The sequence below is a fragment of the Balearica regulorum genome, chromosome W (genome assembly GCF_011004875.1).
Source record: "Balearica regulorum gibbericeps isolate bBalReg1 chromosome W, bBalReg1.pri, whole genome shotgun sequence".
NCBI lineage: Eukaryota > Metazoa > Chordata > Aves > Gruiformes > Gruidae > Balearica > Balearica regulorum.
Genome location: NC_046219.1, coordinates 6,932,845 through 6,949,520, shown reverse-complemented (window position 1 = coordinate 6,949,520; position 16,676 = coordinate 6,932,845).

Below are 16,676 nucleotides of genomic sequence, written 5' to 3'. Positions count from 1 at the left end.
TGTTAATCTGTCTTTATCTCAACCCATGAGTTTTCTCACTTTCTTTCGATTCTCTCTCCCATCCCACTGGGGGGGTGGAATGAGCAAGTGACTGCGTGCTGCTCAGCTGCTGGCTGGGGTAAAACCACAGCAATATATATCAGTGATGGATGTGTCTCTTCAAAATCCAATGATGCTCATATCTTTTCCTGTTTTTATTTATATTATGTTGTGATGGTTTAACCTTGGCTGGACACCAGGTGTCCACCAAGCCGCTCTATCACTCCCCTCTTCAGGAGGACAGGGAGGGGAGAAAAATAAGATGGAAAAAAACCCCCAAACTCATTGGTCAAGATAAAAGCAGTTTAATACAGCAAAAGGCCGCACGCAGAAGCAAAGCAAAACCAAAAGATGATTCTCTACTTCTCATCAGCAGGCGATGTCCAGCCACTTCCTGGGAAGCACGGCTTCATTACAAGTAGCAGTTGCTCTGGAAGACAAATGTCATAAACACAAATGCCCCCCACTTTCTCCCCCTTTCTATCAGCTTCTTATTGCTGAGCAGTCATCATATGGTATGGAATATCCCTTTGGTCATTTTGAGTCAGCTGCCCTGACTATGTCCCCTCCCAAGACCTTGCCCAACCTCAGCCTACTGGTGAGGGGGGGTGGGAAATGATGGAGAGACAGCCTTGATGCTGTGCCAGCACAGTAACAGCCAAAACACTGGTGTGTTATCAACACCTTGCTAGCTACCAAGACACAGCACAGCACTAGGAGGGCTGCTATGGTGAAAATTAACTCCAACTCAGTCAGACTCAATACATATGTAAAGAGCAAAGTAAAGTTTGAAGGTATATTACTACGGCAGGTTGACCCTGGCTGGATGTCAGATGCCCACCAAAGCTACTCAATCACTCCCCCTCCTCAACTGGAGAGGGGAGAGAAACTATAATGAAAGGCTCATGGGTCAAGACAAGGATGGGGAGATCACTCAACAATTACTGTCATGGGCAAAACAGACTCAATTTTGGAAAATTAATTTAATTTATTACCAATCAAATCTGAATAATAAGAAATAAAACCAAATCTTAAAACACCTTCCCTCCACCCCTCCCTTCTTCCCAGGCTTAACTTCACTCCCAAATTCTGTGCCTACTCCCCTCCAGTGGCACAGGGGGATGGGGAAAGAGGGTTGTGGTCAGTTCATCACAAGCTGTCTCTGCCACTCCTGCCTCCTCAGAGGGAGGACTCCTCACACTCTTCCCCTGCTCCACTGTGGGGTCCCTCTCACAGGAGACAGTCCTCCACAAACTTCTCCAACATGAGTCCTTCCCATGGGTTACAATCCTTCACAAACTGCTCCAGCGTGGGTCTCATGGGGTGCAGTCCTTCAGGACCAGACTGCTCCAGCATGGATTCCTCATGGGGTCACAAGTCCTGCCAGCAAACCTGCTCCAGCGTGGGCTCCTCTCTCTCCATGGGTCCACAGGTCCTGCCAGGAGCTTGCTCCAGGGTGGGCTTCCCATGGGGCCACAGCCTCCTACAGGTGCCTCCACCTGCTCCGGCGTGGGGTCCTCCACAGGCTGCAGGGGAATCTCTGCTCTGGTGCCTGGAGCATCTCCTCCCCCCTCCTTCTTCACTGAACTTTGTGTCTGCAAAGTTGTTTCTCTCACATATTCTCACTCCTCTCTCTGGCTGCAAATGCTGCTCTTTTTTTTCTTTTCCCCTCCTTAAGTATGTTATCACAGAGGCACTAACACCATCGCTAATTGGCTCAGCCTTGGCCAGTGGTGGGTCCATCTAGGAGCCAGCTGGCATTGGGCTCTATCAGACCTAGGGGAAGCTTCTAGCATCTTCCCACAGAAGCCACCCCTGCAGCGCCCCCCCGCCCCTACCAAAACCTTGCCACACAAACCCAATACAATTACTCAATGCATTGTAGCCTAGATTCCCCCTTAGACCAAATATGATCAGCAAACAATTTTTTGAGTATATTAGTCAGCAACCTAACAGTTTTTGAGCTGCATGAAGTGCATTACTTGAGTTTAAATGAATGGAAAATGATGCTTTTTAGCCTGAGACAGGATCTCTGAGGAAGCAGGAGCAGAGTTCATAATGAAAGGATAAGCTTGTGCTGAGAATTGTTTTTTCTGCCCAGCAAAATAATCAGGCAAAATCTTGAATGGTCGTGAATGCTGCCATAGCTGTGATATAGGCACGCTGCCAAAGCTCCTTGCTCTCCCCAGTGGGGTTTCTAGACCTGAACTCAGCCATATCCTCAAACAGCCAGTGAAGCACAACACCTTTTGTAGTACTGCAATCCAGGAAAGCATGGAAAACCACTGTTTTGTAGCTGACATTCATAGGAGCACCATGGATGGATGGGACTTCAATCAGGCACTCCTCCAGCCAAGTCCAGTTCTCTGTTACACAAAGCCAAACTGCTGCATTATCCCAGGACTACATCTGAGCCTGTCTGGGCTGATGTTGATCAGGAGATTATAGACCTTTCAACCTCTACTCACCAGCAGATATGTTCTTCCCTACTGACGTGGTTTAGCCCCAGCCGGTAGCTAAGTGCCACGCGCCGCTCGCTCACTCCTCCCCCGGCGGGCTGGGGAGGAGAACGGAAAAAACAACGGCAAAGCCTCGAGGGTTGGGATAAGGGCAGTTTACTGGGACAGCAAGGGAGAGGGAAAACAATCAACAACAGTGCTGATAACAGATAGTAACAATGGGTGATAACAGAGAACGATTTACCGATCCCACGACCAACAGACCGACCATCCCAGAGCCACGCCGACAGGCCGAACCAGCCCCTGCCTGACTAGCCCCCTTTTATGGTCAGCATGATGTCACATGGTATGGAATAGCCCCCGGCCAGCTTGGCTCACCTGTCCTGGCTCCTTGTCAAATTAACTCTATCCTTGCCAGAACCAGGACACCTACCTGCAATGCTCCTGGACTTGATATGCAATGAGCCTGTTGGCTCCTCACGGAGGAGAGGTGCTGAGCACCCTCTGATCCTTTTGACTTCTTGGGATTCAAAAACATTCATCACCTCTGGGAAATGCACAACATTTGGCAATCCCTAAAAGAGGAAACACTGAATGGGATATATTTCTCTGTTACATCTCTGCTAATAGCTCTGCATAATGTCAGGCCAAGCACAGGTTTGCTGTACAATTAGTGACTCAAAACCACAGCTAGTTTTCAGAAACTCTCCACTGTACAGTTGTCAGCTCTCTGCTCCCACACTGCACTTGTAATTCATCATCCTCAATACAGGCAACGCTTCCACTTGACATTTCATCTTGAAGGAAAAACTTCACATTTCAAATTCTGTGATTAAGAAATTTTATTAGACACTCCAGAGCTGCAACTCAAGGACAACAAGAAGGGCTTTTTCAAGTACATCAGTAGCAAAAGGAAGACTAGGGAAAATGTGGGCCCGCTGCTGAATGAGGTGGGTGCCCTGGTGATGGAGGATACAGAGAAGGCGGAGTTACTGAATGCCTTCTTTGCTTCAGTCTTTACTGCTAAGGCCAGCCCTCAGGAATCCCAGGACCTGGAGGTAAGAGACAAAGTCTGGAGAAAGGAAGACCTTCCCTTGGTCGAGGAGGATAGGGTTAGAGAACATCTAGGCAAACTCGACATCCACAAATCCATGGGCCCTGAATGGAATGCACCCACAAGTGCTGAGGGAGCTGGCAGATGTTATTGCTAGGTCGCTCTCCATCATCTTTGAAAGGTCATGGAGAACAGGAGAGGTGCCTGAGGACTGGAGGGAAGCCGATGTCACTCTGGTCTTCAAAAAGGGCAGGAAGGAGGACCCAGGAAACTACAGGCCAGTCAGCCTCACTTCCATCCCTGGAAAGGTGATGGAGCAACTTATTCTGGGGTTTATCAATAAGCATGTAGAGGAGAAGAAGGTTATTGGGAGTGGTCAGCATGGATTCACCAAGGGGAAATCACGCCTGACCAATCTGATAGCCTTCTATGATGGCATGACCAGCTGGGTGGATGAAGGGAGAGCAGTGGATGTTGTCTACCTTGACTTCAGCAAGGCTTTTGACATCATCTCTCATAACATCCTTGTTAGCAAGCTTAGGAAGTGTGGGTTAGATGAGTGGACAGTGAGGTGGGTTGAGAATTGGCTGAATGGCAGGGCCCAGAGGGTTGTGATAAGCAATGCAGAGTCTAGTTGGAGGCCTGTAGCTAGTGGTGTGCCCCAGGGGTCAGTGCTTGGTCTGGTCTTATTCAACACATTCATCAGTGACCTGGACGAGGGGACAGAGTGTACCCTCAACAAATTCGCTGATGATTTTAAACTGGGAGGAGTGGCTGACACACCAGAAGGCTGTACTGCCATTCAGTGAGACCTGGACAGGCTAGAGAGTTGGGCAGAGAGGAACCATATGAAATTCAACAAAGGCAATTGTAGGGTCCTGCACCTAGGGAAGAACAACCCCAGGCACCAGTACAGGTTAGGGGTTGACCTGCTGGGAAACAAAGGGGTGGAGAAGGACCTGGGAGTCCTGGTGGACAACAAGCTCTCCATGAGCCAGCAATGTGCCCTTGTGGCCAAGAAGGCCAAAGGCATTAAGAAGAGTGTAGCCAGCAGGTCGAGGGAGGTTATCCTCCCCCTCTACTCTGCCCTGGTGAGGCCACATCTGGAGTACTGTGTCCAGTTCTGGGTTCCCCAGTTCAAGACAGACAGGGAACTACTGGACAGAGTCCAGCGGAGGGCTACAAAGATGATTAGGGGACTGGAGCATCTCTCGTATGAGGAAAGGCTGAGAGAGCTGGGTCTGTTTAGCCTGGAGAAGAGAAGACTGGGAGGGGATCTCATCAATGCTTATAAATATCTAAAGGGTGGATGTCAAGAGGATGGGGCCAGACTCTTTTCAGTGGTGCCCAGTGACAGGACAAGGGGCAATGGGCACAAACTGGAACACAGGAAGTTCCATCTGAATATGAGGAAAAACTTCTTTACTCTGAGGGTGACCGAGCACTGGAACAGGTTGCCCAGAGAGGTTGTGGAGTCTCTTTCTCTGGAGATATTCAAAACCCGCCTGGATGTAATCCTGTGCAACCTGCTCTAGGTGAACCTGCTTTAGCAGGGGGGGTTGGACTAGATGATCTCCAGAGGTCCCTTCCAACCCCTGCCAATCTGTGAATCTGGGAATTTGGTTAAACCTAGGCTTTTACCATTATCCCACCACAGAATACAGGAATTCTGTGTAGTGACTAGCACTCAGATTTATTGCCAATACCATATTTTCTAGCTTAACTTTACTGTACTGACAAAATAAAAACTGGTTGGGTTAGGATGGATGTCAAGAGGATGGGGCCAGACTCTTCTCAGTGGTGCCCAGTGACAGGACAAGGGGCAATGGGCACAAAGTGGAACACAGGAAGTTCCATCTGAATACAAGAAAATACTTCTTCACTTTGAGGATGACCGAGCACTGGAACAGGCTGCCCAGAGAGGCTGCGGAGTCTCCTTCTCTGGAGATATACAAAACTCACCTGCTCTTTAGCTTCAGAAATAGCCTTATAGCAATAAGCATTAAGACTTCTCAGTAAAAACAATAGTGTAATTACTGCTCTCTCCGAAATCACCAGCCTGCCTTCACCTACTGCTTTTTCTCTCTGATCCTCATTCAGTGAGGAAATATTCAGAGAGACTGAGCCAGACATTGGGAGTACCAGCTCACTGAGGAAGAGATTTTGGCTTTCAGATTAGGAGCAGAAAAGCCTCCAGAAGTCTTGAAGAATTTTTCTACGTACATTTTTGTATGACTATGCTTATCTTTTTGCCTACTTTCCATTTTTTCCCTTCAACACACTCTACTAACCTGTTAACTGAATTGCTTTATCTTGCAGTTTTATCTTGATTTGAAGGTATGATAGTGCCTGTATGCAGGAATAATGATTGTGTACCCCAGTGCCATTTCTGAACTGTACTCTTTATTTCAAGTCCCTCGAGACCTCACATCTCTAACAGCTCCTACAGAGGGTACTTGATGTTCCTGAGGAGTTTTTAAACCTTCACTAGAGGTAGGGCTGTGCTATGCACTTGGAGGGAAGGGGTGCCTTATGGCATAGCTTCACAACAGTGCTGGGACCAGCAGAACTAGGACCCCCACAGAACTGCTTAGACCAGAAGAAAGATGTTGAATCTTCTGGGCACTGGAACATGGAAATTAGGAAACCAAAATCTGCTAAGATTAAAGTAATCCAAATTCAGAAAGATCAGGTTTGATTTATTTAGCAAGACATATATACTTTTAAGCCAGATCTTTCTATACTAATTTGCCTTCATTAATCTCTAGGAAGATCACACTATTGCAAGCTTTTCACTGATGTCTTCTTTATGGTTTAAATCTGAGAGAAGAGAGAACAGGACAAAATACATTTGATTACTGAGGTTCAGCTCTGTCGTGGTTTAACCCCAGCTGAACACTAAGCAACACACGGCCGCTCACTCACTCCCCTGCTCCCCTTATGATGAGGATGAGGAGGAGAATTCACCCCTTATTCTATACCATCTACATCATGCCCAGATCCTACACTTTCCAATTAATCACCACCACTCTTCCTGTCTTCGAGACATATATATATACACACACACACATATACACTGATATAATTCCTTTATTCTATGGGCCATTCCTCTAAAATGTCCATTGAGTTCATTTAGTCCATGACTTTGGGCTCCATCTGTCATAACTGTCTCTCAGGGCAGGAGCAATGGTGTGTGGTGTGTGATTGTTGCATGCTGCATCCAGAGCTTGCAGTTGGTGTATCTGGCGTGGTCCATGCTCACAGTCTGCAGGTTGAAGATGCTGATTTTCAAGGAAGTTCCTGGGCACCAGTTGCTGAAGTCAGCTCTAGTTCCATCATCGTGGCACTTTGCTCAGTTTCATCAAAGTCCATCCTTCATTAGTTCTGGGTGATTCTTATGGTCATACCATTGATACAGCATAAAGCAATTGTAGCAATGATGACATACAATGGCAGGGTTATTTAGCAATTAACATCATCATACAATTTAATTTATTGGCTATTCTCACCCAAAATCACATCCCCTTGAGGTACACATTGGACTTCCCCATACTTCTGCATTACCCACCAAGTGCACCGAGGTCCTAGAGAAAAAACCATCCCAAGGATGGATTTGCCTCTGCCTGAAGCAGAGCTAACCCAGGCTGTCTTCCTGAACACATTTTCATGTGCACTATGAGGACTTTATCCACTTCTACAATACATAAAAGTTTTGATTGGGCAAGGCCAGCTCGATTAGTAGATCCTCCTTAGTGTTGACTAACCAGGTGGCCTTTGCTAAATGTGTGTCCCAGTGTTTGAGGATCTCACAGCCCACTGCTCTCAGTGTCGTCTTTAGCAGTCCATTGTATCATTCGATTTTCCCAGAGGCTGGTGCATGATAGGGGATGTGATACACCCACTCAATGCAATGCTCTTTGGCCCAGGTGTCTATGAGGTTGTTTTGGAAATGAGTCCCATTGTCTGATTCAATTCTTTCTGGGGTGCCATGTTGCCACAAGACTTACTTTTCATAGACTCATAGAATCATAAAATGGTTTGGGTTGGAAGGGACCTCAAAGATCATCTAGTTCCAACCACCCTGCCCTGGGTAGGGACACCCTCCACTAGACCACATTGACCAAAGCCCCATCCAACCTGGCCTTAAACACTTCCAGGGAGGGGGCCTCCACAACCTCTCTGGGCAACCTGTTCCAGTGCCTCACCACCCTCACAGTGAAGAATTTCTTTGTAACATCTAATCTAAATCGACCCTCCTTCAGCGTAAGCCCATTACCCCTTGTCCTATCGCTACACTCCCTGATAAACAGTCCCTCACCATCTTTCCTGTAGGCCCCCTTCAGGTACTGGAAGGCTGCAATTAGGTCTCCCCGGAGCCTTCTTTTCTCCAGGCTGAATAACCCCCAACTCTCTCAGACTGTCCTCATAGGAAAGGTGCTCCAGCCCTCTGATCAGCTTTGTGGCCCTCCTCTGGACTCTCTCCAACAGCTCCATGTCTCTCCTGTACTGGGGCCCCCAGAGCTGGACGCAGTACTCCAGGTGGGGTCTCACAAGAGTGGAGTAGAGGGGCAGGATCACCTCCCTCGACCTGCTGGTCACACTTCTTTTGATGCAGCCCAGGGCACGGTTGGCTTTGTGGGCTGCAAGCGCACACTGCTGGCTCATGTTGAGCTTCTCATCAATCACAACCCCTTGTTGAACTTCATGAGGTACGCACAGGCTCAACTCTCCAGCCTGTCAAGGTCCCTCTGGATGGCATCCCTTCCCTCCAGTGTGTCGACCACACCACACAGCTTGGTGTCGTCAGCAAACTTGCTGAGGGTGCACTCGATCCCATTGTCCATGTCACCATCCATTGAATCCATGAATCCATTGAATCTCCAATTTAGAGACAAGGATGTCGTGCGGGACAGTGTCAAATGCCTTGCACAAGTCCAGGTAGATGACGTCAGCTGCCCTTCCCTTATCCACCAACGCTGTAACCCCATCATAGAAGGCCACCAAATTTGTCAGGCACGATTTGCCCTTAGTGAAGCCATGGTGGCTGTCACCAATCACCTCCTTATCTTCCATGTGCCTGAGCATAGTCTCCAGGAGGATCTGCTCCATAATCTTGCCAGGCACGGAGGTGAGACTGAGCGGCAGGTAGTTCCCTGGGTCTTCCTTTTCACCCTTCTTAAAAATGGGGGTTATGTTCCCCCTCTTCCACTTAGTGGGAACTTCGCTGGACTGCCAGGACTTCTCAAATATGATGGAAAGTGGCTTAGCCACTTCATCCGCCATTTCCCTCAGGACCCATGGATGCATCTCATCAGGTCCCATGGACTTGTGCACCTTCAGGTTCCTTAGATATTCTCGAACCTGATCTTCTCCTACAGTGGGTGGTTCTGCATTCTCCCAGACCCTGCCTTCTGTGACCTGGGCAGTGTGGCTACAGCCCTTGCTGGTGAAGACTGAGGCAAAGAAGTCATTGAGTACCTCAGCCTTCTCCATATCCTGGGTAACCAGGTCACCCGTTTCATTCCGGAGGGGACCCACATTTTCCCTCGTCCTCCTCTTATCACTGACATACCTGTAGAAGCTTTTCTTGTTGTCCTTGACATCCCTGGCCAGACTAATTTCTATCAGGGCTTTGGCTTTCCTAACCTGATCCCTGGCTGCTTGGACAGTTTTCAAGGCCGAGGATAGTGTTTCGGGCGGCGGCATGGGGCACGGGATATGTTTCCAGCCACACAGTGGTTGCCTCCACCGCTGTAAGAACATAGCGTTTGCCTTGCTGGGTTTGTGGGAGCGTGATGCAATCAATCTGCCAGGCCTCCCCATATTTCTCTTTCAGGCATTGTCCTCAATACCGCGGAGGCTTTCATGGCTTGTTTGACTTGATTGCAGCGCACGTTTCACATTCATGCACGACCTCTGAGATAGCATCCATGGTCAAGTCCACCCCTCGATCACGACCCCACCTATAGGTTGCATCTCCTCCCTGACGGCCTGAGGCGTCATGGGCCCATCAAGCTATAAATAATTCACCCTTTTGTTGCCAGTCCAAATCCACCTGAGCCACTTCAATCTTAGCAGCCTGATCCACCTGCTGGTTGTTCTGATGTTCCTCAGTGGCCTGACTCTTGGGTATGTGGGCATCTATGTGACGTACTTTTGCAACCAGCTTCTCTAGCTGTGCAGCAGTATCTTGTCACAGTGGGACAGCCCAGATGGGTTATTCCAGTATCGGAGTGACGATGTGCTCCCCTGGAAGGCGGCTGAAATCTTTCTGCCTATCGTACAGCTCACTCTGGTACAGGGATCGGGCGATTACCTCTGGTTCTGCCTCTTCTTCCTGTTCTCATTATGGCCAGGTTCATCGTCATCTCTAACTAAGCAAACTGATTTTTTTGTGTATTTCTTCTTGTGTATAGGGGCAACTGATGCCAGCATAGATTGTTTTTTTGATTCAACTGCCCTGCCTGTCACTGGGGTTTAATAGCCACAGTGCCTGTTGCCAGGATTGGGGTAGCCATAGTGCCTGTCGCTCTGTTTTCCCTCTCTTCCCCCTCCATGCGCTGCCTAATATTGAGCAGTGTTTGGTAGATAGTGGTCAGGGCCCAGCACAGTGCGGTAACTAAGTTGTGCCTCCTTGGAATACCCACAGCATTTTCCTTTCAAATATTCTATCAATCACTTTTTATCAGGGCCCTGTAGTTGTTAGGGAGTGAAGTTCCAAACCACTGGGGGTGAGAAGGTCTCTAGATACCTGCCCATATTCTCCCACATGCCATGCCACCCCTGACTATTCAGCCTCAGAGCAGATTTCTGGGGGGTATTGTTAAAACAAATTTTTGTAACCCTGAACAGGACTTGAAACACATTCAGGAGACATAGCAATAGGAGCATGCTGGCTTGAATATCCTGAGGATATTCAAAATTCTCAAAAGCTGCTGTAACCAGCCTGAAGGGAAAAAGGGGAGGTTAAAGAGTGGGAGAAAGTATTCCCCTCTGTCATCCCCATAGATTGGGTGCGATTATTCATCAGTTCTGAGAGATGTTGTTCAAGGTACGGGCATGACAGCAATGCCACATACAAATACCAGCTTAAGATCAAGACCATTGATGTTATCATAACTTTATATTGCACAGTGCAGCAAAATAAGAATCCTGATCCCTCTCCCAGAGGTGACAAACAGCGTTGCAGGGAATACATACAGTAAGTAAGGATTTACATAACACAACCATGTGAACAAACAAAACACCGTTATGACCAGCAACTACTTAACTAATATAATAAATGCTTATAACAATTTTTGTTTTAACATGCTCTGGTCAGATATGTCGTTATCTCAACCCTTTGTGCCCCACATTTGGCACCAGAAAGGACTGTTGTGGTTTAGCCCCAGCCGGCAGCTAATCACCACGTGGCCGCTGGCTCACTCCTCCTCCCCCCGATCCCCCCTCCCCTCCATGGGATGAGGAGATTTGGAAGAGAAAGGTAAACCTCATGGGTTGGGATAAGGACAGTTTACTGGGACAGCAAAGGGAGAGGGAAATAACAACAACAGTACTTAGAATATATAAAACTGGTGATACACAATGCAGTTTCTCACTCAACCACCATACACTCAGACTGTACACTCAGACCATCCTGATGCTTCGCCACCCCTTCCCGACTAGCCCCCATATATGCTGAACATGACATCATATGGTATGGAATACCCCTTTGGCTAGTTTGGGTCACCTGTCCTGGCTGTGTCCCGTCCCAGCTTCTCGTGAAAATGAACTCTGTCCTAGCTGGAAACCAGGACAAACTCTTAGAGACATTTTATGCATATGGTTAAATAAATGCAATGAACTCTCTATTGAATACATTTAAGTATTTGTAAAGATCAGATGTAGATTTGTAACATTATGATTGTATTGGGTTTGTGTGGCAAGGTTTTGGTAGTGGGGGGGCTACAGGGGTGGCTTCTTCCAGAAGCTGCTAGAAGCTTCTCCTGTGTCTGATAGAGCCAATTCCAGCCGGCTCCAAGATGGACCCACTGCTGGCCAAAGCCGAGCCAATCAGCAATGGTGGTAGCACCTCTGTGATAACATATTTAAGAAGGGAAAAATCCCAACCTACGGGGAGCTTTTGCAGCCAGAGAAAGGAGTGAGAAGATGTGAGAAACTTTGCAGACACCAAGGTCACTGAAAAAGGAGGGGGAGGAGGTGCTCCAGGCACCAGAGCAGAGATCCCCCTGCAGCCCGTGGTGAAGACCATGGTGAAGCAGGCTGTCCCCCTGGAGCCCATGGAGGAGGGATGAGGGGGTGTGGAGATTCCTCTGCAGCCTGTGGAGGACCCCACGCCGGAGCAGGTGGAGGCACCTGAAGGAGGCTGTGACCCCGTGGGAAGCCCGTGCTGGAGCAAGCTCCTGGCAGGACCTGTGGACCTGTGGAGAGAGGAGCCCACGCCAGAGCAGGTTTGCTGGCAGGACTTGTGACCCCGTGGGGGACCCACACTGGAGCAGTCTGGTCCTGAAGGTCTGCACCCCATGGAAGAGACCCACGCTGGAGCAGTTCGTGAAGGACTGTAACCCACAGGAAGGACTCACATTGGAGAAGTTCATGGAGGACTGTCTCCCATGAGAGGGACCCCACGCTGGAGCAGGGGAAGAGTGTGAGGAGTCCTCCCCCTGAGGTGGAAGAAGTGGCAGAAACAACATGTGAAGAACTGACCACAACCCTCATTCCCCATCCCCCTGTGCCGCTGAGGGGGGAGTAGGTAGAGAATTTGGGAGTGAAGTTAAGCCCAGGAAGAAGGGAGGGGTCAGAGGAGGTGTTTTAAGATTTGATTTTATTTCTGATTACTCTGTTTTGCTTGATAATAAATTAGATGATTTTTTCCCTAAGTTCAGTCTGTTTTGCCTGTGACAGTAACTAGTGAGTGATCTCTCCCTGTCCTTATCTGAACCCACAAGTCTTTCATGATACCTTTTCTTCCGTGTGTAGATAACGAGGGGGATTGATAGAGTGGCGCTGGTGGGCACCTGGCCTCCAGCCATGGTCAACCCACCACTACCATCTAATTTATGTATTGTAGTATGTGCATTGTCACTGATATAACATATCTCTTTTATGTAATTTCACCAGAGTGCAACATGACAGAATCTGGGTTGCTCCTCAAAAGAACCAAGATTAGAAAACCAAGTTAGAAGTCTCTGGGATGGAGTTAGTTCCCAGAAGGACTGTCTATGCCATATAAACATACTACTCATGCAGGTGATCCTGCTGGTCTTTTCTCCCTTGCTATGCTTATATGAGTTGGTTTATACAACACCAGGCCTGCTGGCAACAGACGAAATACACCTCTCTCAAAGAGGAAAAAGGATTTTTGCACAGAAGTTAGCAGGGCTTCTTGAAAGAGCTTTAAACTAGATTTGAAGGGGGAAAAGGATAAAATAAGGCTCACTAGACATAAGCCTGAGGGCGGCATGCCAATGTTTGTGGGACAGTGTGCTAATGAGGTCCTTCAGTCTGCCATCTCGGTGGAGGTAGGAGATGGAGAGCCATGGGACAGCAAAGACACAATTGTTATTGATGGGTTAGAAACCATGGAAGTGCCTGAGAATGGTCAGGTAGGAATTAGGGCTTCTCCCCTCAAAAAGGTGGCAGGATCAGTAGCCCAACTGAAGTACATCTACACCAATGCATACAGCATGGGCAACAGACAGGAGGAGCTGGAAGCCATTGTACAGCAGGACAGCTATGATATAGTTGCCATCAAGGAAACATGGTGGGATGACTCGCACAGCTGGAGTGCTGCAATGGATGGCTACAAACTCTTCAGAAGAGATAGGCAAGGAAGGAGAGGCAGTGGGGTAGCCCTGTATGTTAAGGAGTGTTTTGATTGTTTAGAGATTAATGATGGTGACGATAGAGTTGAGTGTTTATGGGTAAGAATCAGGGAGAAGGCCAACAAGGCAGATATCATGGTGGGATGCTGTTATAGACCACCCAACCAGGATGAAGGGGCAGACAAAATATTCTGTAAGCAGCTGGGAGAAGTCACACGATCGCTAGCCCTTGTTCTCGTGGGGGACTTCAACTTACCAGACATCTGCTGGAAATAAAATACAGCAGAGAGGAAACAGTCTAGGAGGTTCCTGGAGGGTGTGGAAGATAACTTCCTGACACAGCTGGTGAGTGAGCCAACTAGGGAAGGCGCCCTGCTGGACCTGTTGTTTGCGAACAGAGAAGGACTTGTAAGTGATGTGATGGTTGGAGGCTGTATTGGACATAGTGATCATGATGGACTTGATCTTAAAGGTCTTTTCCAACCAAAATGATTCTATATCAATGTCTCAATTTGCAGTTTGGGTGAAAGAGGAGAGTTCACAGATCAAACCCCTCAGATTTCCAGAACCAGATGGTCAGAACTGGAAGGTCAAAGGTTAAGCAAAAGACTAAATGTTCATAAGTACAGGGAGTCCACACACACCAGATGTCTCAGTTCTGAAATACTCTCTTCCTGTTCAGATTGCGTAGAAATACAACTGAGTGCAATTTAGCACTTCTCTCGGATAACACTCCTTTGAGAGCAGGGATAATGTGTCAAGAGTTAGCTGTTCAGAGTCCAGATGTTCTTCCCAAGAGCTTCCAGGGATTAAAATCTTTCCAAATCTGTTTGGAGAATGTAGGTATTTCATTAACCTTTACTTGTTCTGCTGGTGGTAAATGCAACTTGGAAAGAAGCTGTTTTTATCCTCAACTGAGGATTAAGTCATTATCTGACACATCCCTGAGCTCTGTTACTGCCCTTGCCTATGTGTTTCATCATTGTCTGGGGATCTGTTATGACTCATTCCTACACCATAACACCAGTTTACATACTGATCTCATGACCATTTTTTAGAGTAGTAGAACAGAGCCTGAAGCAATCCCATGCAGCCTGATAGGTGTGACACACAGAGGTGCAAAGGAAGAAGAACCCAGAGAAATCCACATTTGTCCTCCCTACAGCATGGGTAGCAGCAATGAGATGGAGCCTAGACCAGCCTCAAAATCATGATACTGGGGAATTTCATGAACCCCAAGAAATGACAAGGCTCTTTCTCATGTGCTTTTCCTCTTTAGCCAAGTGCTTTGTTCAGTATATCTGGGAAACTTTCCTCAGAAATAACCTAATAAAAACATTATTGCTTGTTTTTCTACTCCATTAAAGTAGTAGTTATTCACCTTCAAAGTCTTGGCTTTGGGGCTTTTTTGGTTCCTACACTCAGTCTTTAACTGCAGTTCCTGTAGCAAAGTTTCAGACATAGGATGGGCCACATTATTCAATTGATGGTCTTCGTCATCCATTTTCCCAAACAGCTTTTACAGTAACTGGTTTTACTTGGATAGTAAAAGCTAAAATAAAAGGTTGCATTTATAGCTCATTGCATCACCAACCACAGCAGCAGGCCCCGTTAACAGTCACCTAGCACAGAGAGCTGCAGTCCCAAATGCAAATCAGTTACATGAGAAGGACTGGCATCTAATGCTAGATAAAATTATTTGACATTGCCAAGGTCACAATTGCCTGTCTGTTTTTGAAAGATACTGCTATCAAATTTAAAAGATGTAAAAGGTCAAATGTATCATTTTAGGAAATACTAAGTTGAGAGGAGAACAAGCGAAGGTGATTTAGCTGCATGCTCCTTAGGTTATGATTTTCATAAATTATTCTTCCATTAGCTCACAAAACAGATGAGAAAGAACAATACCTGTTGGTTTTCCCCTTACACCTGGCTCTACTGCATAGATTCTGCAGGCTATAATCCACCTTCAAGTAAAGGAACTTGGCATGCTTCTAGTGGGACCATAATTTGAGACACCTCTGTGGTGATGGGGAGCAAAGTTAAGAGATTTCTCACTGGGAATGAGTCAACTGTGAAAATCTTTTTCCCTAGACACCTGAAGCTTGGTTTGAACCATTATCAGAGAACAATGCCAATGTCATATTTCAAGTGCAGAACAGCAGCTAATCTATCATCAGGGAATTATAGCAGTTGCAAAAACAGGGAGCCACCAAGTGATGCTGGAGCAGTTCTAAAAAGTAGGAAACCAGAAAATTATTGTCTTTCATATTCCACTTTTCAGTGTGAAATGGGAGGCTGAAAACCTGTCTGTAGATATATTTCCTTTGAATTAGCTCAAAATTTGAGCTGCTTTTCAGTGAGTCTCACACAACATGCTTTCTGAGGCAAATTTTGTCCGTGTTCTTTTCTATTTAGGTATTAAGATTCAAAATCATCCATGCAGTTCATGTTTGCTCTATTTTGGGGAAAAAGTCATGGCATGAACAACAGAACAGTAGCTGTACCTGTGGATAAATTAGATGATTGGAAAAAAAAAAAAAAGGTTGTTCCCTTTTCAGATATGCCTTGTGATTGGGACACTCTGATTAGCTGATTTACATTCCTATCTGTAGCAACATGATTTAAAAATTTTTCCTCTGACTTTGAGTTTGCTGACATGTTTTATAGCCAGCTGGCTGGATCTCTGCTGAGATACTGATTGCTGAAGATGGAGACTGCTGGTCTTCCTCAGCATTTTCTGTTATGGTTTAGGCTGTTGGGGGATCATCTAGCTTCTAGCAAATTTGTGAGGCCAGACCTAGTCTTCAGTGGCATCTTGAATCCATTCCCACTAGTAATGGAGCTCTGATCTTTATAACATGATGGCTGTTCACAGGACAATGCTGATCACAGAGCCTGCGTTGATGTGTTTGAGATGCATTGTGTGCTTACAGCTGGGTGGGAACAAGCTGTCAGAGCACATTAGGCATGATAATCAGCAGGACATAGTATAGACACTTTCAAAAGACCCTACCCCAAAGCATGTGACCCTTCTGTTTCACTAGCATCCTTCAACCCAACCAGCTAAGTCGAAAATAAAATTTTAAAAAATCACATACAAATTCAGTTAAAACAGGTAAAAGAAAACTAATTTTAAAAATCTACACACAAACCAGAAAGTAAACAGAGTTTTACCCACAAAAGAAAAAGTATCTGAGTTCTGCAACATTTCATTATTGCCATTGATTTTACCTGACAGTCTTTCAGATACTCTGTTAATGGATATCTGCAGAAAATCCCAAGACAAAAAGTTGTAGA